Raw genomic sequence first — 27,349 nt, forward strand, 5'->3', positions numbered from 1 at the left:
AACCAACCAGTATTTTTTCCACACTTGGCTGTTTGCAACTGCAATTGCGTACGGCAAAGTATTGCTTTCTGCACTGAGTAGGACTATTTTCATGATTTGTCATCTTTGTGATCTCATAACTCCAGTTTTTGCTTGCATTTTCATAAATTACCGTAAAAAAGGAAAAATCTTTCAAAACCGAGACAACTGATCTCGTCAATGTCCAAAACAAAATAAATGGAATCGATATGCCGATGCTGATGTGGGTTTCGCGGCGTTGCTTATTAAAAAAGTTCCCGACGTTCGCGGATGGCGAAAATTGGAAATTTCACGTATGGATGCGCCCTGATTTATGCACTGTCACTTTTCCTAACCGTTTTCCACCGGCAGGTGGCGCTACAGTTTTTTTTTTGTCTCAAATTACCAATTACCAACCACGACATAGCTGCTTAATTATGGTTTTCCTTACAAGATATAAGTTTATTTTATTTTAAATTCAGTATATGTGTCTCAAAATGATTCTTCATTATTTCCTGTTTAATTGTTATTTTCTATTTGTTTGACAGTTCTAGCCATTATATCAACTTTACTTAATCATCAAGATGTTTTTTGAAGATGTAGAGAATGAGATACCCTCTGAGTTGTACGAGTAAAAAAAATCAGGTTCGTATTTTAAGTTGGTATTTCAGAAACTGAACAAGATCTGGCAACAGGGTTTTGAGATCTTAACTTGTCATTAAATTTGACAAGTACAATGTACTTAAGTTGTTATACATCACTGAAATCAGAATAAAATGCACTATTTTGTCGTGTAAAAATCCAATATAGCGTTTATGAGAAGAAAAAAATTGATACATCATAAAGAAAAGAAGGGCTAGAAAAAAGTGATAATGAAGAGATGCATTTAGTTTTGGGATATCTTTTGAAAAATAAAAACAAAAAATCTGATTTTTCTCTTTCATCTCTTCGGAAGTACTCGGAAAATCGAAATTTCCAAAACGGCATTTGGTTCAGCTTCCAATTGCACAACTTTCCCAATTTAAACTGTTTCGTATCTCTTACGAAACATACTTTTCAAGATCCCAATGGTGAGGGTCGAATTTGAATTACCCTATATAGGTAGATTGGACTACCTTGTATATTTAGGACACATGTTTTCCCAATAATTGACATTCCAGAGTATAATTTAAGTTTTTTAATTTTACATAGTCACCCCATCTTATTTTAGTTTCTTCAGCGACAATACAGTTTGGGTTATAAGTCACTTTAATGAACTTTAAGGTCTACCGCGCCTAGCTTCTAGCTTCATCAAGAAATCTCATTATCTCCGATTATTTTACATGTCACCTACTTTCCTTGGTAACTGGCTGAAAAACTCCCCATTTCCAGCACGTAATCCACTCACGCCGAATTATGAAAATGTAAGTAGACGAAAGACCACTTTTTCTTCCAGTAACCCTTCTCGACGGCATTCATTAATTTGGATTAAGAAAAAGCTTTTTAGTTCGCGAAATATTTAATTAAAAGCGAAACTCTCCCGTAGACAAAAGATGTTTGCCTTTCTTTGCCGTTGAGTCTTTCACTGCCGCTTCAAGAAAGTTTCCAGTTTTTTCTTTCTTTGCTGCTGTTCGGTTTTAAACTGATTAAGTGTCTGGATCTTAACAAAGGTGTACTTAATTCGGTTAAACAAAATTTAACTTTGCATGCTCGAGTTTAAGGCATTTTCTACGGTTGTAAATCAGTTTCGCAAAACTTAGGAAAAACCCTAAATCTTGATGAGGGTTTAAAATAAAGCCCTCCCTGGTTCCCGGACCTTTTTAGGTAGCTGCCATACTTCGGATGTCAATATCAAGTTTCCTGGTTAACGCCATTTCCGAAACAGATGGTACTTTTCAAGCCGGCAGCCTTTGACGTCATTGGTGTATCATAAAACGATGTTTAGCTTTGGTTGCTGTGAGTCTTCCAACTAGTACTCGTACCTACTTTAAATAAAAAACGTGAACAAGGTGCTTGAAAAATCTTTTTGCTTGTATTAGAGTGGTTTTACTAGTTATTGGATACTCTCTGTAAATAGAAAATACGTACTACTACTGGCATTACAGAATCTACACTTTTTAGGGCAATTGCATCAAAATTTTAAAAATTTTGTATCTGCGACATTTTTGTGGTTTCAACGTCTGTAAAAAGCTCAAAATGTTCGTTTTGAACTGTTTTTTCACCTCGTTCTGACCGTAACACAATTGGGTATATACAGGGTGTTCAAAAACGAAATACAGTTAAATTTGAAAACTACCTAAGTGGGTGTAACCCTAATTCTTGGGATGCAGACAGTAATTCTGAACATTTTTGGTTTACAAAATTTGTTTTCAAAATTTTACTTTTCTCGATTATTTTTTAGATTTTCTAGAAAAATTTAAGTGCCAGTTTTGATGTTTTGCCTAATTTTTACCTAATTTTTAATTTATGGACAATTACCAAAACTACTTTTTTTTTCATAAACATTTTAATTTTGTTTTAATTCGAAATAGAAAGTTTTCTTGATTTGTTAACTTTTACATTCTACTTTACATATAAGATACAAAAGTATCTTCAAAAACAAGAAAAATTGAATTAATTTAAGTCATTTTGAAAGTGAAAACTTCCATAGTACATACTGTATACAATTTGATAAACCTGAAAAAGTAAATTCTAGAAACCATTTTGTACTTGCCAAAATTTGCGTTTTTAGTGATTTTGACAGATCAAGATTGTTATTTTCATTTGAATTTGAACTAAGAAACCGAGTAAGAGGCACTGATTTTCAGTTGAAGTTTTTATATTGATTTTTTTTGATACTTTTGAGGCTTATATTATTATTAATGTTTGCTGTAATAATTTAATTTTTAATGTGTCAGTTTCTTCTACTTTTGTTTACTTGAACTTCAATTTTTCCCAAGCTAATAAAAAACAGTAAAGTGTCCTGGAACCTTCCTAAATAACTTTATTTCTTGTAAACTAAATTGCCATTCTATCATACGTTTCAAATTAATATTTAAACGTTTTATATACAAAGCAACAACGACAAAAAGTATGAGACGATATTGTATAGAACATCTGGGTGCCACATTTATTTTTTACTTGGGTACCATTATCGTTGTAGGTACCGAACAGCCTGCAGAAATATCATCAATCTGGTCTTCTGGGTTTCGGTTGTGCGAAATAAAATGCACAAAAATAAATTGCAATAAAATTTATTGACAACACTAAATCACCAAGTCAAATTTGAACAACCACTGTTTTAGTTGTTGTTAATTATTTTTTGGACTATTCACACGTGGTTGTTATTTTCTAACGTTTTACCATTAATTACAATTCTTCTTAATATCTAACTAGGCGTTTAACAATTACAATGTAATGTGAAAAAACAAAGCCATCTTTAGTTAAATTACTGTCTAATTAAAAGTATTTTAATAAATATTTTGCTCATATTTGTAATTACTAATAAGTAAGTCAACTTTATTATTTGAGTATAATGAAAATCAAAGTGTTTTATGTAATTCCCTGGGGAAAACATTTTAATTTGCACATATTCAGTTTGTTTATTGTTTGTTGTTACTAGTTCATTAACTAATTGAACGTAGAACAGTAAAGAAGCTTTGCTATTACTTGCAAACTTAAGTATTTAAAACCTGTGAAGGTTAACATTTTCTAGGAGCATTCGTTCGTCTAAACTACCCTTATAGTAGTTATAATTAATTTACTGTTAAGTTTTTTAATGAGTGTCACATTAAGTTAACATATGCAAAATAAGATTAATAAACACTGGCTTACACTGTAAGTTGATATTTTTTAAAACAGAAACAGAATTCATTTCGATCTGGATGTGTTGCAGTTTGTAAAAACTCTCAAACAACTGAACATGTCAAGTCTTTGTGGAGAAAATTAGAAATCTGTACAAATTGTAGTTAGAACGTGTAATTCCTTCTGAAGATGTCTAAGATCAATATATCTAAAAATGTCTTAAATAATATTCTAGAGAAAAGATACAAAACCGTTTGAACAACTTACATTTTGGAATTACTCAAATCATCTGAAATTTGATGTTGAGACCACCTGGATGTAGATATTAAGCCATTTAAAGACTACACTAAAATCTAAAAATCTATTGATATGATGACATATAACCTTACCATACTTGACTATCCTGTGGTTACTATTTAACAAATCAAAGCTATTACATTATAACTAATTTTGCATTAATTCACTTGTTGCATAAAATGGCAACTAAGTATTAAAATACTTCAAACATAAGTCTAGAATTACAAAAGGACATTCCTAGTATAAGTTCATATTGTTTAGTAGCTAAAGATAATGCTCCATAATTATTATTCATGATTGTTTGTTTTGCTCGATATTGTTCTAGAATTTTATGCGTAAATGGGTAAATTAATATTTCGGAACGTTGTTTTTCGATTAGAAAGGTCAAAACTGAGGTTCTTAAGTTTATGACACAAATGCAAAAGTTATTATTCGAGTTAATTATCCAGCAAATTACTTTTTCGTAAATCAAATTTACATGGCATTAGCTCATGAATGGGGGCTTGAAAGTTTAGAAACGTCTTGAAATCGTCTCTATTTTAAGCGCCCTACAAAACAAACTTTCACTGAAATCGTTTCGATCGTCTGTCGCACTTAATTCCTGTCATTCCTATTTTGAACTTTTGCACACGGCACAGGCACGCGGTACAAAAATAGGTGTTATCCATATACACTGTGTAATTTAATCCACGTCAGTAGAATTCGACGGCTTTTCCGTTACTCCACGAAAACAATCCAAAAATACATTTCGCGCCTGTCATACGCAAAATCCGGGATTTTCAATTTTTCGAATTACTTGGCAGGATCAGCCTCGCTCGCTCCATACTTCTTTACATTCCATATGTTAAAAATTACTATGGGAAGTAGAGAAGCACGGAACTTGCTCAGCAAATTGGATAAACCTGTAAACTGTGTATTTACATTTGTTGTGGTTTAACAAAAACTTTCTATACAATATTATATAAAACTTAAAAGCACTAAAACTAGTAGAGAACTCCATGGGGTGTTGGATTAGTACTACGACTTTCCTACCGTAAGCTATGCAAAAGGGGCACTGGCACTACAGAACAGACGTCACTGAAACGAAAATCACCGCAAAGTTTGGCGTGTGGTGTGGCCGAAAGGGGTACGGTACGATCGGAGACTGGACGAGTAACTGAAGTACGGGAGTGCACCCTGCACACATCCCACGAGGCGCCACACAGAGCTCAGTCTAAAAATGGATTCGACGACGCCATTGGTGCGACCCGTTTTGGAAACGGTACTCTCTCAACCCCCCTTAAAGCCAAATTTGTCTTTTCCCAAAAATACATCTGGGACTGGGATCCGCTGACTTTCTGAAAACCCGTTAAGCCGCCTTCACGCCCAATGTTGCGTAGGTGATTTTTTTGCTTTGGACTGGCTTGAGTTGTGTAGGCTACTGTTTTCCCGTTGAACTCTATACATACTAACTCACGCGGCTATTTTCAGTGAAGTAGACTTTGCTCCTTCTAGCCTTAGAAGGTTCTTTAAGACGGAATGGATCAATGTCTTGCTACAACTCGGAGTATTCAATTTTGGATAAGAAAATAAGTATCAACAATAGAAGAAGTAGTATGTATGGACATTATAGGTACAAGCAAAAGAGATCATTTGGGCAACTTATTCAATAACAGCACTTCTATGTCTAGTTTCTAGGTTTTCCATTTCTCTGGTCTCCCAGCTTTCGGTCCAGTCCATAACAGCGTAAGCTATATTTTTAGTTCCTCTTTCTTGCAGGAAAATTGGGTTTCTGTCTCTTGCAAAACAGGATGAAATCAGTCATTCATGCTCGTTTTTTCCAATTTTCACTGTTGTTTGAAGAACAAATGAAGTCTTATACTTAGTTTTGCCTGCTAGTTTCCTATCCAGTCTTTTTTAAATTTTGTTATGTTGAACATATTTTGAATAGTATTCGAGATTTTGTTTTATATATTTTTGCCTGTTTGCTGTTTTATTAGCTATTTCTTCACTTCTCCTACAGGAGTTCTCAGTGTTTGCTGATTCCTAATAATTTTATGTTTGAAATCAGAAAATATTGATTTAGGCATAGTTTTTCTCACTTTCCGGTGAAAGTCTCACTTTACAGTTTTTATCTCGGAAACTGTGTGTTTTACCGACATGACCACTCTATACAAAATTAAATTTGCTGCAAGTTTTACTCAGTCAACTTTTTCGATATCTTTTATAGTTTTTGAGATATCCACTCTTCAATGTCTGTAAGCCTGACGGATGCCACGCGACTTTCTAGAGCGGATATTTTGAAAACTATACAAGAACTTATTCAGCTTTAATTTTGTATAGAGTGGCCATATCGGTAGTAACCCCCAGATTTTGAAAATACTGACTGAAATTGTGTTTCATTGCGTTTTAACTGACAATCTTTCATTTTTGATGGTATTTATCACAGTTTGATTGGATGATTGAAGTAAAGGTGATTCATGGAAAAAGTTGTCACCATTGTCATATTGTGGGTTGTGAAACATTTTATACACTGCGAATTGCCAAATCCACATGTTTTACTTTGCAGTGTTATTTTAAGTTTAACACCGCTTTTCTACCTGACTGAACTAAATTTTGTACTGTTTTTTTCCATCAACAGAATAGCAAAATTTATGAGAATTATAAAAATGTGCTTAAAACAGTCATTTTCTCACTCCAAGTGGGTTTTACAGGCGATTTTGTCCCTGACTATTCTTTCAAATTGTGTTTTGGCAGTTCAAATTTTGACACCACTTTTCGCCCTGACTACAGCAAATTTGGTAGTGTTTTTTTAAACTATCGAATAAGAAATTTAATAAGGATTCTAAAAATGTGCTTAAAACAGTCATTTTCTCACTCCAAATGGGTCCTACACACGATTTTGTACCTGACTGTCTCTACAAACTGTGTTTTTGGCAGTTCAATCTTTTCTTTCTGACTATACCAAATTTTGTGGTTTTTTCAGGCTATCGAGTAGGAAATTTAATGAGAATTTCAAAAAAGTGCCTAAAACAGTCACTTTCTTACTCCAAGAGTGTTTTACCAGCAATTTTGTCCCTGATTGTTCTTTCAAATTATGTTCCTGGCAGTTCAAACTTTGATACCACTTTTCTCCCTGACTGTACTAAATTTTGTAGTGTTTTTTTAAACTGTCGAATATGAAATTTAATGACGATTCCAAAAATGTGCTTAAATCAGTAATTTTCTCACTCCAAGTGGGTTTTACAGACAATTTTGTCCCTGACTATTCTTTCAAACTGTGTTTTGACAGTTCAAAGTTTTACACCACTTTTCTCCCTGACTCTACCTAATTTTGTAGTATTTTTTTAGGTTAGTGAATAGGAAATTTAACGAGGATTTCAAAAATATTCTTAAATCAGTAATTGTATCACTCCAACTGGGTTTTACACCATATTTGTACCTACTGTCTCTACAAACTGTGTTTTTGGCAGTTCAAACTTTTCTTTCTGACTATACCAAATTTTGTGGTTTTTTCAGGCTATCGAGTAGGAAGTTTAATGAGAATTTCAAAAAATTGCCTAAAACAGTCACTTTCTTACTCCAAGAGTGTTTTACCAGCAATTTTGTCCCTGATTGTTCTTTCAAATTATGTTCCTGGCAGTTCAAACTTTGATACCACTTTTCTCCCTGACTGTACTAAATTTTGTAGTGTTTTTTAAAACTATCGAATAAGAAATTTAATGAGAATTCTAAAAATGTGCTTAAAACAGTCATTTTCTCACTGCAAATGGGTCCTACACACGATTTTGTACCTGACTGTCTCTACAAACTGTGTTTTTGGCAGTTCAAACTTTTCTTTCTGACTATATCAAATTTTGTGGTTTTTTCAGGCTATCGAGTAGGAAATTTAATGAGAATTTCAAAAATGTGCCTAAAACAGTCACTTTCTTACTCCAAGAGTGTTTAACCAGCAATTTTGTCCCTGATTGTTCTTTCAAATTATGTTCCTGGCAGTTCAAACTTTGATACCACTTTTCTTCCTGACTATACCAAATTTTGTGGTTTTTTCAGGCTATCGAGTAGGAAATTTAATGAGAATTTCAAAAATGTGCCTAAAACAGTCACTTTCTTACTCCAAGAGTGTTTTACCAGCAATTTTGTCCCTGACTGTTCTTTCAAATTATGTTCCTGGCAGTTCAAACTTTGATACCACTTTTCCCCCTGACTGTACTAAATTTTGTAGTGTTTTTTTATGTTATTGAATATGAAATTTAATGACGATTCCAAAAATATGCTTAAATCAGTAATTTTCTCACTCCAAGTGGGTTTTACAGACAATTTTGTCCCTGATTGTTCTTTCAAATTATGTTCCTGGCAGTTCAAACTTTGTTACCACTTTTCTTCCTGACTGTACTAAATTTTGTAATGTTTTTTTATGTTATTGAATAGGAAATTTAATGAGGATTCCAAAAATGTGCTTAAATCAGTACTTTTCCCACTTGAAGTGGGTTTTACAGGCGATTTTGTACCTGACTGTCTCTACAAGCTATGTTTTTAGCAGTTCAAACTTTGACACCACTTTTCTCCCTGAGATTTCGAAATTATAAAAATGTTCTTAAAACATTTTCTTACTCCAAGTGGGCCACGCTTGTCTGTATTATCCTCTGAAACCACGTGATATCTGTCACTAATGTCAAAATTGGCCTAGAATCTGCAAATATCACAGTTTTCGAAACGAGACGTGAGGTTATCTACCGTTTTTTGACCGATTATTCTACCGTCAATAAATATTTTGACTTGGCAACACGCTGATAAGTATTCACAACGAAAGAAAATAACACAGACAAATTGAAATATTGCTGTCAACGTGACAATCCTCGTCACCTGCTAGCTGTTTGTTACCAATTTGACAGCTATCGCAAAAGTCAATCACACTGATTTTGCTACTTTTCAAGTATGTTTCGTTCTTTTGTACCTCCATGGGATTAGATTTGCCGGTTTCCAGGTTTAGGACAGAACTGTAACTGACTACCAAACGTCATAACTGTCAAAATTCCACTCATAAAGCTATAAAATACGTTTAGTACGTATAATAAAGGTAAACATTCTGTATATATTCCAAATTTCAGGAAATTTTAAATAAAATTTGTGAGAAACATTCCGGTCTACTTTTAATTTCGTTTACAAAAATCAAACTTAAAATGTTTTTGTTCATGTTAGTAAACGACAAAAAACTACGAAAAACTGAATGTCATCGTTTATTTATTTACAAGCAGTGAGGGCCCTCCCGGGAATTAAACGTTGAACCGAAAATAATCAACATTTTTTGGGAAACGCTATAGTTCAGAGCGATCAAGTACGAGAAAGGCCGGCAAACCCCACATGTGCCAACACATGGTCTAACCATCCGTAAGAGGATCTAAAATTATCTCATCGGCACTCTCCCGCCTTGACGACTGTGTCTGATACACATCCGCAATCATCGTTCGACTATAAAAGTTTAAATTAATATTTTTTAATTGATATTCAAGTTAGTCTGATCATAAAAAGAATAATTATTGACACAATCCCTATCAGGAAAATAGTAATCTACTCCAAAACTAACTGTACATTGCTCGAATATCAGCAATCCAAACAATTTGGACAACAATGTAGCTCGTGAAAGGCAGTTTTTGAATTCTAACTATCCTGGATAGTGGATAGTTAGATGAAGTGAGGACACCCTGTACATGTAGGCAACTAAAGAATATTTCAGATCTACACGACCAATTATCTGAGTAGTGCTGTCTGACTATTTTCTGAGCAAAATTATTGTTGACCTTTTGAAGATTGTAGAGGATTTTACCATGATTATGGATTGAATTAAAAATAGGATTAAAAGCAATCATTTAAAAGGATCTTCTACTGCAAGTTTCTTATTAATTTTTCTTCTTTGTGTCCACTGTTTCACTTATACCTCGGAAACTAGGCGTCCTAAACTATAAGTCAGAAATGTCATTTTAGTCAGTATTTTCAAAATCTGGGGGTTACGGTCCTGAAATTGGGTAGACAGTAAATTAACCTTAAAATCCAGGAACGTATTGAACTTTTTCCATGAACCACCTTTTACTTCAATCAAACTGTGATAAATACCATCAAAAATGAAGGATTGTCAGGTAAAACGGAATGAAACACAATTTCAGTCACTGAATAAGTTTTTTGGTATCTTGTATAGTTTTCAAAATATCCGCTCTAGAAAGACGCGTGGCATCCGTCAGGCTAACAGACATTGAAGAGTGGATATCTCAAAACCATTCGCAGTGTATAAAATGTTTCAGAACCCACAATATGACAATGATGCTAAAAACTGTAAATTATATACATATAAAAAAAAAACAGGAGAACGGTAGAAGAAGCACAAAAACGGTAGATATACCGTTTTACTAGAGTCGTAGAAAAGTTTAGTATTCTACACGAATGTAATGGCTATTACTCACGAAGATAAAGCTAATCATTGAGTAATAATTATTATCATGCCCGTTGAATAATATTACTTTATCTAGATTTTTAGTGTTTTTGAAAAACCGTTGTCGAGACATTGTTCGTATCACTACTCAAACAGACATAATAGTTAAAAATAATAGTCTACATTCTAGTATTTCTTAGCATTATAAGTAGACATTATGTCTAATGTCCCCTCTTATTGGCCGGCGCGACAAAACTTTTCCACACTTCTTATTCAAAGTTGATTTTCGAAACTTCAGGCCACCGCAGGAAAAAAGTTCACTTAGTTTTTGAAGTTGTACCATTCAAGGACTTATCTATTCCGACTGTCGACAAAAATTGGCTTTTCCCTGCTTTGTGCAAACAGAGCGGTCGACTCAACCAGAATTTTAAATTTTCAGCAATTTCGGATCTCACTACTGCCAGACAATAAGAACAAATATGCTGTCAAGTTTCGTTTGGAGTTTGACCATTTGTTTATTCTCCACGTTTTTAGCTTCTTCGACTCGTAAAAATTTATGCCATCAATTTATCCGAGTTTCCTGTCTCTGGATTCTCCCATTGTGTGTACGAAATTAGAATGGTCTAGAAGGTTTCGCTGTTGTTCCTGGTTTAGGTGAAATCAATCTAAACGAAAGTTTATTAACAGATAATTGCTAGACACGATCTCTATCTATTTCATGGGTAATAAATTTGACCAAACCAAATTTTCGGAGAGATTCCGCACATAAAACGTGGAGCAGCCGCAATCTCGGCAATCTTTAATTTCGCACTTGGTTCGCCTCACAATTAAGATAAGACCAATTCTCACCGTATCCAGTGCTGGATTTATGGTCGCACCTCCATGGACTCTTGTTTTATTGCGAGACCAGATAACGTGATCTTCATTAAGTTTATGTCACACCGAGATTGTCGCTATTTCAAATTGGATAAACAAGATCCTGAATTTGGCCACATCCATTGTTATCCAATATTTTTCCTGTATTAGTTATATAAATCTAACAATAATTATTCTTATCTGGAACAGTCTAAAGCCTCTGTCTGTTTTGCCATGGTAAAGTCTTCTCTTATTTCAAATTCCGCGGTATGCGGACTATCTAAGTCAAACACATTAGAGCGTTGTTATATGTAAAATTATTCATAACATGGGGTTTAGTATTGTAGTGCTGTTCTTAGATGAAATGCTAAATGGCTGTGTCGAGTGCAATTTATTATACAAATAGTTTCGGGTTGATGCATACGTTAAGGTGATGGAAGATTTACTTTAATGTTTTTACTGTTTAAGCTTTCCCCCACTTACCTTCACTGAATTAATGCAGTTAATAAGAAATTATTACAAATATCATTTCTATTCTAAACGTAACTTATTTATAAAACGAATTTTTTAGAAACACTCTGAAAAATTTGCCAAATATGTCACCCAAACCCATTATTTTTAGTGATGGGCGATTAAGAATGATCTAATCGAAATATTTGTTCGATTACGGCATAATGGTCGATTATTATAACTGAGCAATCGATATTTTTCTATTAAGAAATTAAACATTTATGACTGTTCAGTTCAACATTGGTCAAACTTCAGACCAATGTTGCCAACTCTTAAAATGTCAAAATGAACAGAATTTTTAAAACATTTTTAGAATAAGTCACAACCGGCAATATTACTTTTGAGTATGTTTTTTTTTTCTTTTATAGCGTCATACCCTTGTATTTGACAGTTTACTGCATTTTGACATTTGGAACTGGCATCAAAGAAAACAACTTAAGTCAGTTTTAACAGAGTGTACTAGTTTTAAGAAAGTTTTTGTCATTTAAGCAACTAACTTGGAATTTTTTGTAATTATATTTTACATTACAAGGAATTTGTGAGCATTATTGGGAATTATAGTGTAGAAAATTTTACTCAATGTATAATATAATTAGAGTCCGGATTTCTATAAATTTTTCTTTTTGTAAATAATAAAAGCAACCAACCTTTGGCATCTGATCGATTTATGCAAAATCACGTTATTTGGCAAATTTGTTCATGCTTTTTTTCCTTTTTTTTTCCTTTTTGTGCTTAATTTAGTTTTTTGTGCTTTTTTGTTGCTATTTTTGGTAATAAGTTAATTTACAATTGCAATAGCTACATCAAGATATTGAAGGTTTCTGAGAAACCAACCAATTATCTGTTGTAAAATGGGTAAGTATCAATTTACAAATTTAAACTGACCAAATAATTCCAAATGCTTCTGAAGTAGCCTAAAAAAATGTAAAAACACTCCAAAACACTATAGAAGCTCCATAGTGCCTTGCCAACGCTTACAAAACAGCCTAGAAGCTTCCAAAAGCTTTTAGAACACTAAAGGCTACCAAATAAACTTCTAGAAGCTCTCAAAACGTTTCCAGACAGTCTAAAAGTTCCCGTATGCTTTTAGAGCAATTTAAAAGTTTCTAGGACCGTCTACAAAGTTTAAAATGTCTTAAAATCAGTCCAGAACCTTAAATGCTCCTAAAGTAGTCTAAAAAGATATCAAAACAGTCTAAATGCTTCCAAAAAATTCTAGAACCGTCTAAGATGGCTTTCCAAATGCCTCTAAAGCACTCCAGAATCTTCAATATGTTCTTTAAACTGTCCAAAAACTTTTCAAATGCTTCTCAAGTAGTTTAAAAATGTTTTAAAACACTACAGGAACTCTAAAATGCTTCCTAAGCAGTCGAATGCCTTCCAAAACGGTCTAAAAGTTTCCAAAAGCTTTTAGAACAGTTTAAAGGATTCAAATTCTCTTCAACTAGTCTAGAAGCTCTCAAAACGTTTCAAGACAGTCTAAAAGTTTCTGTATGCTTTTAGAGCAGTTCAAAAGTTTCTAGAACCGTCTACAAAGTTTAAAATGTCTTAAAATCAGTCCAGAACCTTAAATGCTCCTAAAGTAGTCTAAAAAGATATCAAAACACTACAGAAAGATATCAAAACAGTTTAAATGCTTCCAAAAAATTCTAGAACCGTCTAAGAATTTCCAAATGCCTCTAAGGCACTCCAGAATCTTCAATATTCTCTTTAAACTGTCCAAAAACTTTTCAAATGCTCCTCAAGTAGTTTAAAAATGTTTTAAAACATTACAGGAACTCTAAAATGCTTCCTAAGCAGTCGAATGCCTTCCAAAACGGTCTAAAAGTTTCCAAATCTTTTAGAACAGTTTAAAGGATTCTAAATGCTCTTCAACTAGTCTAGAGGCTCCTAAAAAATATCAAAGCATCCAAAAAATTCTAGAACCGTTATAGAATTTCCAAATGCCTCTAAAGCATTTCAGAACCTTCAAGAATTTCTTGTCCAGAATGCTCTCAAAACTGTCTAAAATCTGCTTCTAAAGCAGTTTAGACTTTAATAATAGGTCTGTTCGCAGAGGCAATCCCTGACTGGTTTCCAACTCAGAAACAGTAAATGTCAAGTTTCATTGGTTGAATGCTCACGTGACTATGACGTTTTCTGACTTGTGGCCAATGGATGTATCTATTTCTCTGATTACTAGTTGGAGATTCTCTCTACGACAGACTTATTAATATTATGCAGAGTAGTTCACTGTTAAATGGCAAATTTGACAACTTACTCAAATAGAGTTGTCAAGTAATATTTAAACTTTTGGTGGCACTTTCTGTTTCATGAATAGTCTGTAATTTGTTTATTTGAAATAAAATACTATTACAAGCAACTTTTGTTAAAATAATTGACAAGTCAAAAAAGCAGCTTTCAGCTTGCTGCTTTTTCTTGACCATCACTGCAAACAGTGCTTGCCAGTTGAAATCAGGAAAAATCTCAAAGAGAAATTCCTGTTTGCCTTTCCACATTTTATCAAAACTTCTTCATTCAAGTTTCTTTCAAAAAAAAATTTATCATTTTTCTGACAAGATAATAATAATGAACCCAATTCTTAACGGTTAGGGTATTTTCCTGACAGATTTTTTGAATTGTAATGAGAGAAGACACCGAAACATCCAATTTAATGCTTGAAACTAATTCAAAGTTACCACCAAACAGCACTTATAGGAAGAGAAAATAGTGAAACACTCGTACATTCGAAACTTTGGTAATGAGCGTGTTGGGAACCGAAATAGCTCTCCCAGTTAAATTTATTAAAATTTATTAACAACTAAAGTTGAGGTTTCCTGTGAAAGTTTTATTTTATAACGCGCCTCCGCTGACTGCCAATATTTTATTCCTCACTACCAACGGAATTTCGAACGAATTGCTTTGGGAAAACTTTTTAGCAAGCTCACTTTTCGTAATTTGCAGTGGTTCAACGATGCCGACGCAAAAGCTTCCCGGAGTCATTTTCCATTCAACAGCGGTTGGTGATTGATAGATAATACATAAAGGAATAGAAGTAGTAAATGTTTGAAAAAACGAAATGAAAAAAGCTACGCACAATAAATGGTTTTCATAACTAAATTAAGCTTACAAGAACTGAAATATGCAGGTGTCAACAAGAAAGTTTAAGTTTTGTTGCGGATTTTCTTAAAAGTGAATTAAATCCATACATTTTTTTTTTGGAAAAACCCAAAAATGTTTTATTTTTGTACGTCACTTACAACAATTAAAAATGTATATTTTTACTCAATTGATATGTCGAAAAATATAAATAAATCGCAGACTCTTATTTTGACAGATGTTACGTGACTGTCTTAGTAACTGGTGTTTACTGACATGTGACAACTGTCATAAACATCAAAACATTGCCCAATGTCGGCAAAAAGCTGCAAGAATCACAATTTAAAACAGTTTTCTTGCAGTATTCGAGAGAATGCATGGTTTTTGACTCCACGACCGTTATTTTAACAGTTGTCACGTGACGTCTATGTAAATGGTGTTCGAGTTTTATGTGACGGTGGTCACAAACGTAAAAACTGTCAAATTTGACCAATCGGGGCATGAAACTGTAAAAATCACAGTGTGGAATAATAGTAAAAACAAAACAGAACGTAATTTTGAAGTTACTGACAATTAGTTTGACAGCTGTCGTTACTATTTGAGGAACTAGGTCCAGTATCACGAGACAACTGTCATAAACATCAAAACTAACTAATTTTGCTCAGTTTGAGCCTGAAGCTCTAATTATTACAATATGGAACCGATTTCTTGAAGTATTCGGGACAAGTGGTAGTTTAGAGCTTCTTGGCCATTATTTTATCAGTTGTCACGTGACTGTCTAACTAAATAATGTACGAGTTTCACGTGGTTGCTGTCACAGACGTCAAAGTTTGCTCAACCAAAACAAGAAGCTGCAAATATCAAAGTTTAGTACATTTTTTTATACTGTTCGAAACAAGACTTGTTTTAAAGCTTAATGATACATAATTTGACAGTAAATAGGTCATTGTTTAGGGAAATAGTGTTCTAGTATCATGTGATAACTGTCAAACACGTCAAGAGCTGTAAAAATTACAGTTCGACACACATTATTAACAAAATTTTAGAATTTCATGGAGAATCTAAAACTGTATTAAACAATTTGGGCTTCTATTTAAGAAAACTAATATTTTATTTGCTACGCTTTTAGGAACCACCCTGTATATTAAAAAAAAATTAAAATATGCTATGTATATCTTAATATTGTTTAAAACTTTTCTGTTTAATGATTTTTTTGTATTTTTTCCAACCAATGGGATAGTATACTATACTCTATTTACTCCAAATCAAATAAGAACAGGACATAAATAAACAAATTACAAATCAAATTTAATTTGTAGGAGCTGTAAAACAAGTTTTCTGGTCCATTTTAACACCTGAACACTTTCAAATGTTTTACCAAGTCACGTGACATTTTTCTGATCTGTTTTTACAAATTTTCAGTCACGTGACCGTATTTAAATAAAAAATTTAACATAACAACATAATATTGTAAATTTGAAAGGTTTCAGTGGAATTCTATTTTCAGTGTATACAATTTACTTATATCTACAACAATCTGAACAACGGCAAATCGCCTTATTAAACTCGGTGTGCATGTTTTGCATCGAGTGCTAGCGAAATAACACGTTACACAAGAATCTAATACTGTTTTAGTATGCTCGAATTTTTATTACTTCTCTATATACTTGCATGCACGCATTTCCTGGAAAATATGCCGCGATAGAGACGAGTAATTTCCTTAAAACAAAACCGTGTTCCACCCACTTGGTTATGTAACTCGAGTTTCCATCTTATGCAAATATTTACGTCTTATAATATATACGAATCAGTTATACATGTTGTATTAATAGTATAATGATGGGATGTAGGGATATTAATAGAGGTGAGAAGGGGGAAAAGCAATATTCGAACTCAGAATAACATACTAATTTATTTATAAATTTGTTTTTTGATAGTTGAATAACTACTAAAAATCGTTTAAACTTGCTGCCTTGAGTCAAAACGGTATAAAAATTAGCTTATGTCTATGAAATTAGGAATATGATAATTTACTTTACCAGGAAAGTTTGACCGGTAAATTACCAGTAGTATACTGGTAAATTACAAATACTTGTTTCTGGCAATTCAAATTTTGCCACCGCTTTTTTCCCTGACTGTACCAAATTTTGGAGTGTTTTATTACGTTATTGGATAGGAAATTTAATGAGGATTTCAAAAATGTGCTTAAAACAGTAATTTTCTCTGTCCAAGTGGATTTACAGGCGATTTTGCTCTGACTGCCCTTTCAAATTATGTTTCTGGCAGTTCAAACTTTGACACCGCTTTTCTCCTTGACTGTACTAAATTTTTTAGTGTTTTTTATGTTACTGGATAGTAAATTTAATGAGGATTTCAAAAATGTGCTTAAAACAGTAATTTTCTCTGTCCAAGTGGTTTTATAGTCAATTTTATCCCTGACTGCCCTTTCAAACTGTGTTTCTGGCAGTTCAAACTTTGACACTGCTTTTTCCTTGACTGTACTAAATTTTGTAGTGTTTTTTATGTTATTGGATAGGAAATTTAATGAGGATTCCAAAAATGTGCTTAAAACAGTAATTTTCTCTGTCCAAGTGGATTTACAGGCGATTTTGCTCTGACTGCCCTTTCAAATTATGTTTCTGGCAGTTCAAACTTTGACACCGCTTTTCTCCCTGACTGTACCAAATTTTGTTGTGTTCTTTTAGGTTATTGGATAGGAAATTTAATGAGGATTTCAAAAATGTGCTTAAAACAGTAATTTTCTCTGTCCAAGTGGTTTTACAGGCGATTTTGTCCCTAACTGTCTTTTCAAATTATTTTTCTGGCAGTTCAAATTGGACACCGCTTTTCTCCTTAAATGTATTAAATTTTTTAGTGTTTTTCTATGTTATTGGATAGGAAATTTAATGAGGATTCCAAAAATGTGCTTAAAACAGTAATTTTCTCTGTCCAAGTGGTTTTACAGGCGATTTTGTCCCTAACTGTCTTTTCAAATTATTTTTCTGGCAGTTCAAATTGGACACCGCTTTTCTCCTTAACTGTACTAAATTTTTTAGTGTTTTTCTATGTTATTGGATACGAAATTTAATGAGGATTCCAAAAATGTGCTTAAAACAGTAATTTTCTCTGTTCAAGTGGATTTACAGGCGATTTTGTCCCTGACTGCCCTTTCACACTGTGTTTCTGGCAGTTCAAACTTTGACACTGCTTTTCTCCTTGACTGTACTAAATTTTGTAGTGTTTTTTATGTTATGGGATAGTAAATTTAATGAGGATTTCAAAAATGTGCTTAAAACAGTAATTTTCTCTGTCCAAGTGGTTTTACAGTCGATTTTGTCCCTGACTGCCCTTTCACACTGTGTTTCTGGCAGTTCAAACTTTGACACTGCTTTTCTCCTTGACTGTACTAAATTTTGTAGTGTTTTTTATGTTATGGGATAGTAAATTTAATGAGGATTTCAAAAATGTGCTTAAAACAGTAATTTTCTCTGTCCAAGTGGTTTTACTGTCGATTTTGTCCCTGACTACCCTTTCACATTGTGTTTCTGGCGGTTCAAACTTTGACACTGCTTTTTTCCTTGACTGTACTAAATTTTGTAGTGTTTTTTTATGTTATTGGATTGTAAATTTAATGAGGATTCCAAGAATGTGCTTAAAACAGTCATTATCTCATTTCAAGTAGGTTTTACAAGCAATGTTGTTCCTGGCTGTCGAACTGTGCTCAAAAGTTGCAAAAATCAAGTCTTGCAGTATTCGATTCAAAACGTGTTTCTGAGATTTTTGATAGTGGTCACGTGACTGCCTAGCTAAAATATCCTCCAAAAACCACGTGATATCTGTGACTAATGTCAAAATTTGCGTAGAAATTGCAAGAATTATAGTTTAACAGTTTTCGAAACAAGACGTGTTTCTGAGATTTATGACAATTGTCAGTAAATTACTGGTAAATTACAAATTGTTTTGTTTGTCCTAATTTAAACATGAGATAATAAAGAAAATTTGAAAATGCTATTTTTTTTAAGAAAAGGCTACTTATTCATAAATAAAAGTTATAAGATTGGAACTCATTTGGTACAAGAATCACTTTGTCAGAAAAGTTTTACTTTATTTATTTTATTATTAATAAACCACAATCTCTAAAACAATAAATAACACATCAAATCACCATCTACAATATTTTCTCATGGCTCTTGTATATTCCTACATTCTGATAAAAACAGCACTTTCATTTAAATTGAATTCAATAAACAGTAAATTACCTATAAAATAGAGGTTTTATGTCAGTTGGTATTTTTTTACTGATCCGTAAACCTTGGCTTATTGAAACATTAACCTAAACATAAAACATAAAAATATGTTAAAATGAGTAATTTTCCTGCAATTTTGATGGTTTACGACTCTTGTCTAAGAGCAGGCCTATTAAAGGGTTGGTGATCCCTGAAAATTGCTTAGTCACCACTGCCAAGTTCTTAGAAAAGAAAAATTTCTTATTGAAGAGAATAATTGAAAATCTACGTTTTCGTGTAGTTTAAATATCTACCACACAGCCTCCTACAGAAGCAATTTATCGCTCCCTTTAGTGCTATAATTGGAATTTTATTACAGGGTGAGCTACATGTTTATGAGTTAAGCCTAAATCGTGTACAGGGTCGTAATTATAACTTCTTACGCATTGTTTACGACCTCTTTCATCTCTTAAGCGCACCTTTTCCTTGGATTTATGCAAAAAAAAATGAGCAGGTGATGAAAGTTGTGTGTTCTCCACTCATACAAACGTGACGTCATTTTAATGAAAGTAATCCGACCCTGCATATGTACTTACTGAAACACAGTCCATGTTTTCCCCAACGGTTGTGTCTAAAATTAAGCCGCACGCGTCCATTACCACATGAACTAGTTTATTTTCGGACTTGGAGAGTAAAGTAAGAAAAACAGAAGCCAACATAGTTTGCGCTGACTGTTAGACGGTGCGTTACTATAACGTATGCAAGTTGACAGATGATTATTAGAATAGAAATGTTTCACAGTCTGAACGGCAAGAAACGCATTTGTATTGTGTCTAGAAGAAAATGTTCAGACGTCTTGGACCCGATTTAACCAAGACAGTAAAAATAAAGCACTAATGCTCGGTTGTACAATCGCAGTTTAAAAGTTAAACTGCAACTAATTATTGAACTTTCTCTTATGAAAAGCAGTCAAAGTGACGTTTCTGAATTAATCCGAGTTTAAAAGTTATGTCGCCATTGTATATACAATCGGGCCTGTTACTTATGTGACTAAACTGGTTGAAAATGACTGGTTGAAGTTTCTGTCACATTCATATTGAATTTTTCAGAACCTTTGAATTGTTTTCTAAGTTATGATATTAGTGACAGAGATCACATGAGAGTGACATATGTGTGTATTCTTTTATAATGTCAATGGACACCCAATGAAATAAGCTTTCCATTGACGTAATAAAGTCGATTGGTTAGTGGTACCTTTTGGCCACTAGAGGACGTCCAGTTTTTTTTGTGTATCTTTTTGTTCAATCCTCAAAAACTCGCCTATTTGCACTATTTTTGGTAGAAATTTATTCGTCAATGGATAGCCAATGAAATGATCTTTCTAAAACCTTGATAGGTTGGACGGTTTGGCCGCTAGAGGGCGTCAAATTTCAGTTGATTGATTGTTGTTGACCAAGTCCAAAAACAAACATTAATTTTTTGCTCAAAAATGGTGCTTTTATAAAAAAAACAACGGAAAGCTCTTATGAGCTAAATTGAATGGGGAATTCAAAATTGATTTGTATTTTATAAAAAACCAGTGTCGTACCACTTTTTTCTTTAAAAATATGTAGTACAATGTCTGTACGGAGGCCACTAGAAAAAAATATTTTTCTAGTTCTAAATTTTGTTCGACTATACAAAGCAAACTAACATTGTTTTCTGAAATTTTTGTGTACTTTAAGACACTTTTTAATGTTTTTCGGATGTAAAAGAGCACTTTGCCAGTATTACGAAGCATTTTGAGGTATTACAAGGTATTACGAAGCATAATGAGGTATTTTTAAGGTATTTTTTAAGGCACTTCATAGAATTTTGAGGCATTGACTGTATATTTCAAAATGTTTTGCGATATTTTCATTAGAATTTTGAGCGAAATAAAGCGTAAATATAGGACATTTTGTGATATTTTAAGGAATGCATTATAGTAGAACAAGCAGTACACAATATAGTGTACCAATATAAGAAAATTGATGTAATTATTATGGTAAAATCTTTGTTACATGATATTAAGTTGAAACAATATTCATTTAAAATTATTATAATAATTTACCAATTTTTCAACATTTAAACTACATTTTTAAGGTCACGTGACTATTTTTGACAGACGTGACGTGTAGGTACTTGGTAACTGTTTTACTTACAACTGTCCAAATTTTATTTTTCAATTTTTCAAAATTTAAACTACGTTTTGAGGGTCACGTGACTGTTTTTGACAATGTCAGCTGGTCTTTACAGTGTTGCAGGCTCAAAAATTGAATTATCTAAGTCACGTGACGTGTATTTTGCAATTTAAGTTTTTACAACTGTCTTAATTTGATTTTTCAATTTTCCAAAATTTAAACTACGTTTTGAGGGTCACGTGACTGTTTTTGACAATGTCAGCTGGTCTTTACAGTGTTGCAAGCTCAAAAATTGAATTATCTAAGTAGCGTGACGTGGATTTAGCAATTTCAGTTTTTACAACTGTCCAAATTTTATTTATCAATTTTCCAAAGTTTAAACAGCGTTTTGGAGGTCACGTGACTGTTTTTGACAATTTCAACTGGTCTTTACAGTGTTGCAAGCTCAAATATTGAATTATCTAAGTCACGTGACGTGTATTTTGCAATTTAAGTTTTTACAACTGTCTAAATTTGATTTATCAATTTTCCAAAGTTTAAACAGCGTTTTGGAGGTCACGTGACTGTTTTGACAATGTCAGCTGGTCTTTACAGTGTGGCAAGCTCAAAAATTTAATTATCAAAGTCACGTGACGTAGTTCTTACAATTTTACCACTGTCTATATTTAAAATACTATATATTTAATTTTTCAACTGTTTCTTTTAAATGGTAGGTGTCCTTATTTGACACGTACTAACTTGGTTACTATGACAGTTAGAAGCTTCGTTTAAACGTCAAAATATAATCCGTAATTTCAGACAATCGTACAAAAAATATGTTTGTTTGTTAGAATTTAAAAAAACAGTCACCTGACCTTAGAAAATCAATTTTAAGCTTTCGGCGCAAGGTCAAATCAAGTGTCAAAAATTTGGAAAAACCTTTACTTTGTCACCTAACCTAACATAAAAAGTGTCACGTGACTTTAAAAATAGTAAATTTTAAGCTTTTGGGTCTTCAAAATTTGTAAAAACAATCAGGTACCCTGAGGAAGTAATTTTTTTAGTTTTAGGTCACGTTTTAGGATCAAAACAAAGGAATAAATGGTCACGTGATTAATGAGGTTGTCAAACGAAATAATATCTTTATGACGGTGCTATTAAACCGACATCAAGGATAATCAACGATTACAATTAGTCAACGGTTTTGCCATGTAAACTATAATGTTATCAGTAAGTTCTCTGTTGGATTTTTGTTTAATAATCCACAATTTTGACTGTTTTACTGATATCTCAGATATTAAATTAAACAAATGATAAAGTTACGTACCTTTTTGTGATTGAACTTGAAACTAACCCGCACACTTCACGTACTTCCACAGCTGATTTCACCAAATGCTAAAACGCATGATTTATAATAACCATGAACCTTCGGCCAGGCTAGCTAGCTTCATGCATTTTAATAAACTACATAATAGCGTTATTACAATGTCACCTCCATTACTCAATTCGTCAGTACGGTTTGTAGTGAAGTTGGAGAAGCACACATATTTCGGTATGGGCGAATCTTCACCATAAGTGGATACGCTACTGAAAAAGCACGCCTTAATTTCAATTAAATCTTTTTTATTGTGAACACCCAGGACCGGGTTAACACAGTCAGAAATTTGTTTGGGGATATGCTGTGAATCAATTTTGTGTAGGAACAAAAATGATTCAGGTCCGTCCCTGTCTGAACAGTACCGCCAAATAAGTCTGGATCGAAATAAAGAAGCGTTTTTATGCATGTGTCCCACATGCGATGGTTGGTTGGGTACGTCTATTAGCAAAAGGGTCAAGGGTTCAAGTCTGGTAGTCAGGCGTGCCTTTTACGTTTAACAGTCTAACGTGCAGTGTCGATGCATTCTAAACGAGGATTTTCCTCTAAGTGGATTAAGGGATTACGGATAAATATACCGAAAATCAAACAAAATTAAGATGACGTTACGAGTTCTGAAAGATTGTGACGAACAAGATGTCGTCAATTTTCAAGCTCCAAATTGCATCATCAAAAGTCACGTTGTGTGCTTCTCACAATTTAAGTTATTTGAATTGGATTTACCTACTGATTTTTCAAAGTTTTCACCACATTTTGAAGGTCACTTAACTCTTTTTGACATATGACAACTAGCTTTCACAGTGTTGCAAGCTCAGAACTGCATTCTCAACTTGTAACGTGACGTTAAGAATGCAATTCTGTGTAGTTTACAATTTCAACTTTTACTATGTTTCTAAATTTGATTTAGCAGTTCAAACTTTTTTTTTTAGTGTTCACGTGACTGTTTTGACATGTGTCAACTGGTCTTTACAGTGTTGCAAGCTCAAAAATTGAATTATCCAAGTCACGTGACGTGTATTTTGCAATTCAAGTTTTTACAACTGTCCAAATTTTATTTATCAATTTTCCAAAGTTTAAACTGCGTTTTGGAGGTCACGTGACTGTTTTTGACAATGTCAACTGGCCTTTACAGTGTTTCAAGCTCAAAAATTGAATTATCTAAGTCACGTGACGTGTATTTTGCAATTTAAGTTTCTACAACTGTCCAAATTTTATTTATCGATTTTCCAAAGTTTAAACAGAGTTTTGAGGGTCACGTGACTGTTTTTGACAATGTCAACTGGCCTTTACAGTGTTTCAAGCTCAAAAATTGAATTATCTAAGTCACGTGACGTGTATTTTGCAATTTAACTTTCTACAACTGTCCAAATTTTATGTATCGATTTTCCAAACTTTAAACAGAGTTTTGGAGGTCACGTGACTGTTTTTGACAAATGTCAGCTGGTCTTTGCAGTGTTGCAAGCTTAAAAATTGAATTATCTAAGTCACGTGACGTGTATTTTGCAATTTAAGTTTCTACAACTGTCTAAATTTTATTTATCAATTTTCCAAAGTTTAAACTGCGTTTTGGAGGTCACGTGACTGTTTTTGACAATGTCAGCTGGTCTTTACAGTGTTTCAAGCTCAAAAATTTAAATATTTTTTGTTTTGAATTTTCAAAAAACAGTCACCTGACCTTAGAAAATCAATTTGAAGCTCAAAATTTCATTATCAAAGTCACGTGGTGTGTCTTTTACAATTTATGTTTGTGCAACTGTCTAAAATTAATTTACCTATCAATTTTTTAAAGTTTAAAATACCTTTCAGGTCACGTGACATGACGTCATGTTTTTTACAGGTGTCAACTGGCCTTTACAGTGTTGCAAGCTCACAATTGCATTCTCAACGTGTTACGTGACGTTAAGAATGCAATTCTATGTAGTTTACAATTTCAACTTTTCCTATTTTTCTAAATTTGATTTAGCAGTTCAAACTATATTTTTTAGTGGTCACGTGACTGTTTTGACATGTGTCAACTGGCCTTTACAGTGTTGCAAGCTCAAAATTTTATCAACAAAGTCACGTGATGTGTCTCTTACAATTTAAGTTTTTTAAAATTATGGGGAGAGGTAGTTCAAATTACATATCTAAAAACACCTTTGATAGTTAAAAACAGTGAAGATACCTAAAGTCCCAAACTCGATAAATGTATTATATGAAGTTAGGTTAGAGTCATAAAAAAGCGAAGAAATTATGCAATGTTGCCAAGTTCAACTCAATTTTACTTAAGAGTTACTTAAAAGTGTCTCTTAACTATTCCTTTCTTTAAGGAGTTTGCTAGGGAAACGGTATTATAATCATATATCATTATTTTTCACTCTGTCTGGTTTTTAATTACCTCTGCTAGTAACTCCTTTGGAATCACAGGAACAAGAAACAACTTTCCGCCCTAGAACGGAAATCATGCACATAACAAGAAACTAATTGCAACCCTCACAAAGGTTTAATTTTGTGCAAACAGTCCCGCAGTTTCTATCTAATTTCTCATTTATGCTTTTGCACCCCGGTCCTGTTCTTTCGTATATCAAGACAAACTTAAGTACATCGACCTCTCGGGAGCATCTAATTTTCGCACACGCATAACTCCGGGAACACGTAACGAATTTAGCCAAGCAAACTACTCCCGTCGACGGAGATAGCTCAGATTCATTACCATCCGAATGAGTCATAGACCTAGAACATGTCTTATCGGGATACTTGCTTCTCTATTTCAGCACTAGGCATGCCAAGCGAATAAAAATTGTTTTTGAACGGCTCACATGAGTTCAATCAATCTCAGAAAATAATTGTGAGAACCTGATCTCAATCTGTTTAGGAGCATATTATAGCTCCTAAACAGATTGAGATAGAGCAAAACTCCTTCCATAGTTGGATTACTTTAATAATTGGAAAATGTAGTAAGTAATTGGATTACTTTTCAAAGGCAATAATTGTAATTGACTTTTTAATTACTAAACACAAGTAGTTGCAATAGGTAATAATTATTTATGTTACAATTTTTTCAGTAGTTGAACTAAACTGCTCGTCATTTTTGAGCGGCTCTATCAAAACCTTAGAGAGACATTTTGTTTTGAGGGCCTCAGAAACGAATTATTTGCTTAAGAATGTTTAATGAGAGCAAAGCGTCCTTAAATGCCCACTTAATATATTGTTATTTTCCGATAATTATGTACAGGGGTGTCTCAAATTCGGGGTATCTCCAAAGAGTAGAAGGATCAGGAACACCAAAATATCACCAGTGTCTACGGCCCAACCAATAAATCAACAAACCGGTGTTGTCATATCGTTAAAAAGCCTATTTCATTAGCTATCCATTAATGTATAAAAGTCTACAAAAAGTGTACCAAATTGGCGAGTTATTTACGATTAAGTGAAATACTGCATCAAAAAAGTGAAACAAAAATTGGTCAAATTTGACCCCTCCAGCGGCCAAACCGTCAAATCAATTAACCAAAGTTGTCATATTTTTATAAATCCCATTTTATTGACTGTCCATCGACGTATTAAAGTCCTTACTATGTCAGTCAAATAAGAAAGTTATTTAGGTTGAAACAAAATAGTACATGAAAATTGAACAGAAAACTGAATTAAATTCATAAATTTTAGAGTAGTTGTATTCAATTACTTTTGTTGAGTAATTGCGAATTGCGACAGCTCTGCAGATTGGCCTTACTATTTTGCCAATCAATGACACCCTGTATATCAAATTCAGTGTTATTTTTGTTCAAAATTATAAAAATACTGAATATAAATAGAAAAACAACTCTGAATGATACACCACTGTCTCCCGCTTAAAATACACGCACTCCAGAAGTAAAACGGTTATTTTCGTGTCGCTGTCAAATTGCTTGACATTTGGCGTCCCATAAATTCGCAACTCACGCGTTTTTATTGGCCCTTTTATTGGGACAGGCATTTTATGAAGGGGACTCCCAATGTGGCCCCAAACGTGTTCTTATTGGATTTATTCAACAAAAAAAAATGATATAAATACGAGGGAAGTGAATTTCCATTCTGAATTTTATAGAAAAATTTAATTATGTTTGAATTTTGACAGTCACGGTCAGTGAAATCGTGATTTCATTCAGCAGTACCTAATATTTAAGTAATTTGAAGAATCCGTGGGACTGCTGTTTATTATCAAGTTACGCTTTACCAGTCTCGAAATAAGCCGCAGTATTTTTAACTCTGGTTTTTTTAAAAATAATCCCGTGGATTACGCCATACTTTCTGTATTGTACTTAAAATATTTTTGTACTATTTACGACGACTTTGACGAAAACCACGTTGTCAATTTCACATTTTGTTATGTAACTTAATCAAAATAAAAGAAGTAATTGTAAAATTCTGATTTGCAATTCTACAGGAAGTCAATTCTCGCCAAACGAACTGAAAAAGAGTCTCTTTGTTCCAAAAGGAGAATTATGTTAATATATGTCTTAAAATTAATATGACAATAAAAAAGTTTGCTTCTTTACTTTTAACATTTAATTACTCAAATACTCTGATTTCCTGGATTCTGTCAGTATTTTATTTTGCTCCTTCCATTTACTGTGTTCTTCTATAAGTTTATTTGGGTTTGTAACATGCTGATTTCACTGCTTTGCTTCTCAAGCTTTTGGCTTAGTCCTTTTGTAGTCCTGCATTTCCCTGAATTTTTCTT

At 33.2% G+C, this 27,349-nt stretch overlaps 1 protein-coding gene and 1 long non-coding RNA gene across 2 annotated transcripts in view; one reads left to right on the forward strand and one right to left on the reverse strand.

Moving 5' to 3' along the window:
- mib1 (E3 ubiquitin-protein ligase mind bomb 1) overlaps positions 1 to 27,349 on the forward strand; it is a 350,938-nt gene that overhangs the window by 318,044 nt on the left and 5,545 nt on the right. The gene's annotated exons all lie outside the window — the stretch shown is intronic.
- On the reverse strand, positions 3,193 to 5,627 carry LOC145734032 (uncharacterized). Its single transcript, XR_014179326.1, has 2 exons — positions 4,027 to 5,627; positions 3,193 to 3,967 (listed from the first exon to the last, which is right to left on the reverse strand). It is a non-coding gene; the product is annotated as an uncharacterized LOC145734032 (long non-coding RNA).

Source organism: Ips typographus, linkage group LG9 (assembly GCF_016097725.1).
Source record: "Ips typographus isolate SLU linkage group LG9, UJ_Ityp_2.0, whole genome shotgun sequence".
NCBI classification, from domain to species: Eukaryota; Metazoa; Arthropoda; class Insecta; order Coleoptera; family Curculionidae; genus Ips; species Ips typographus.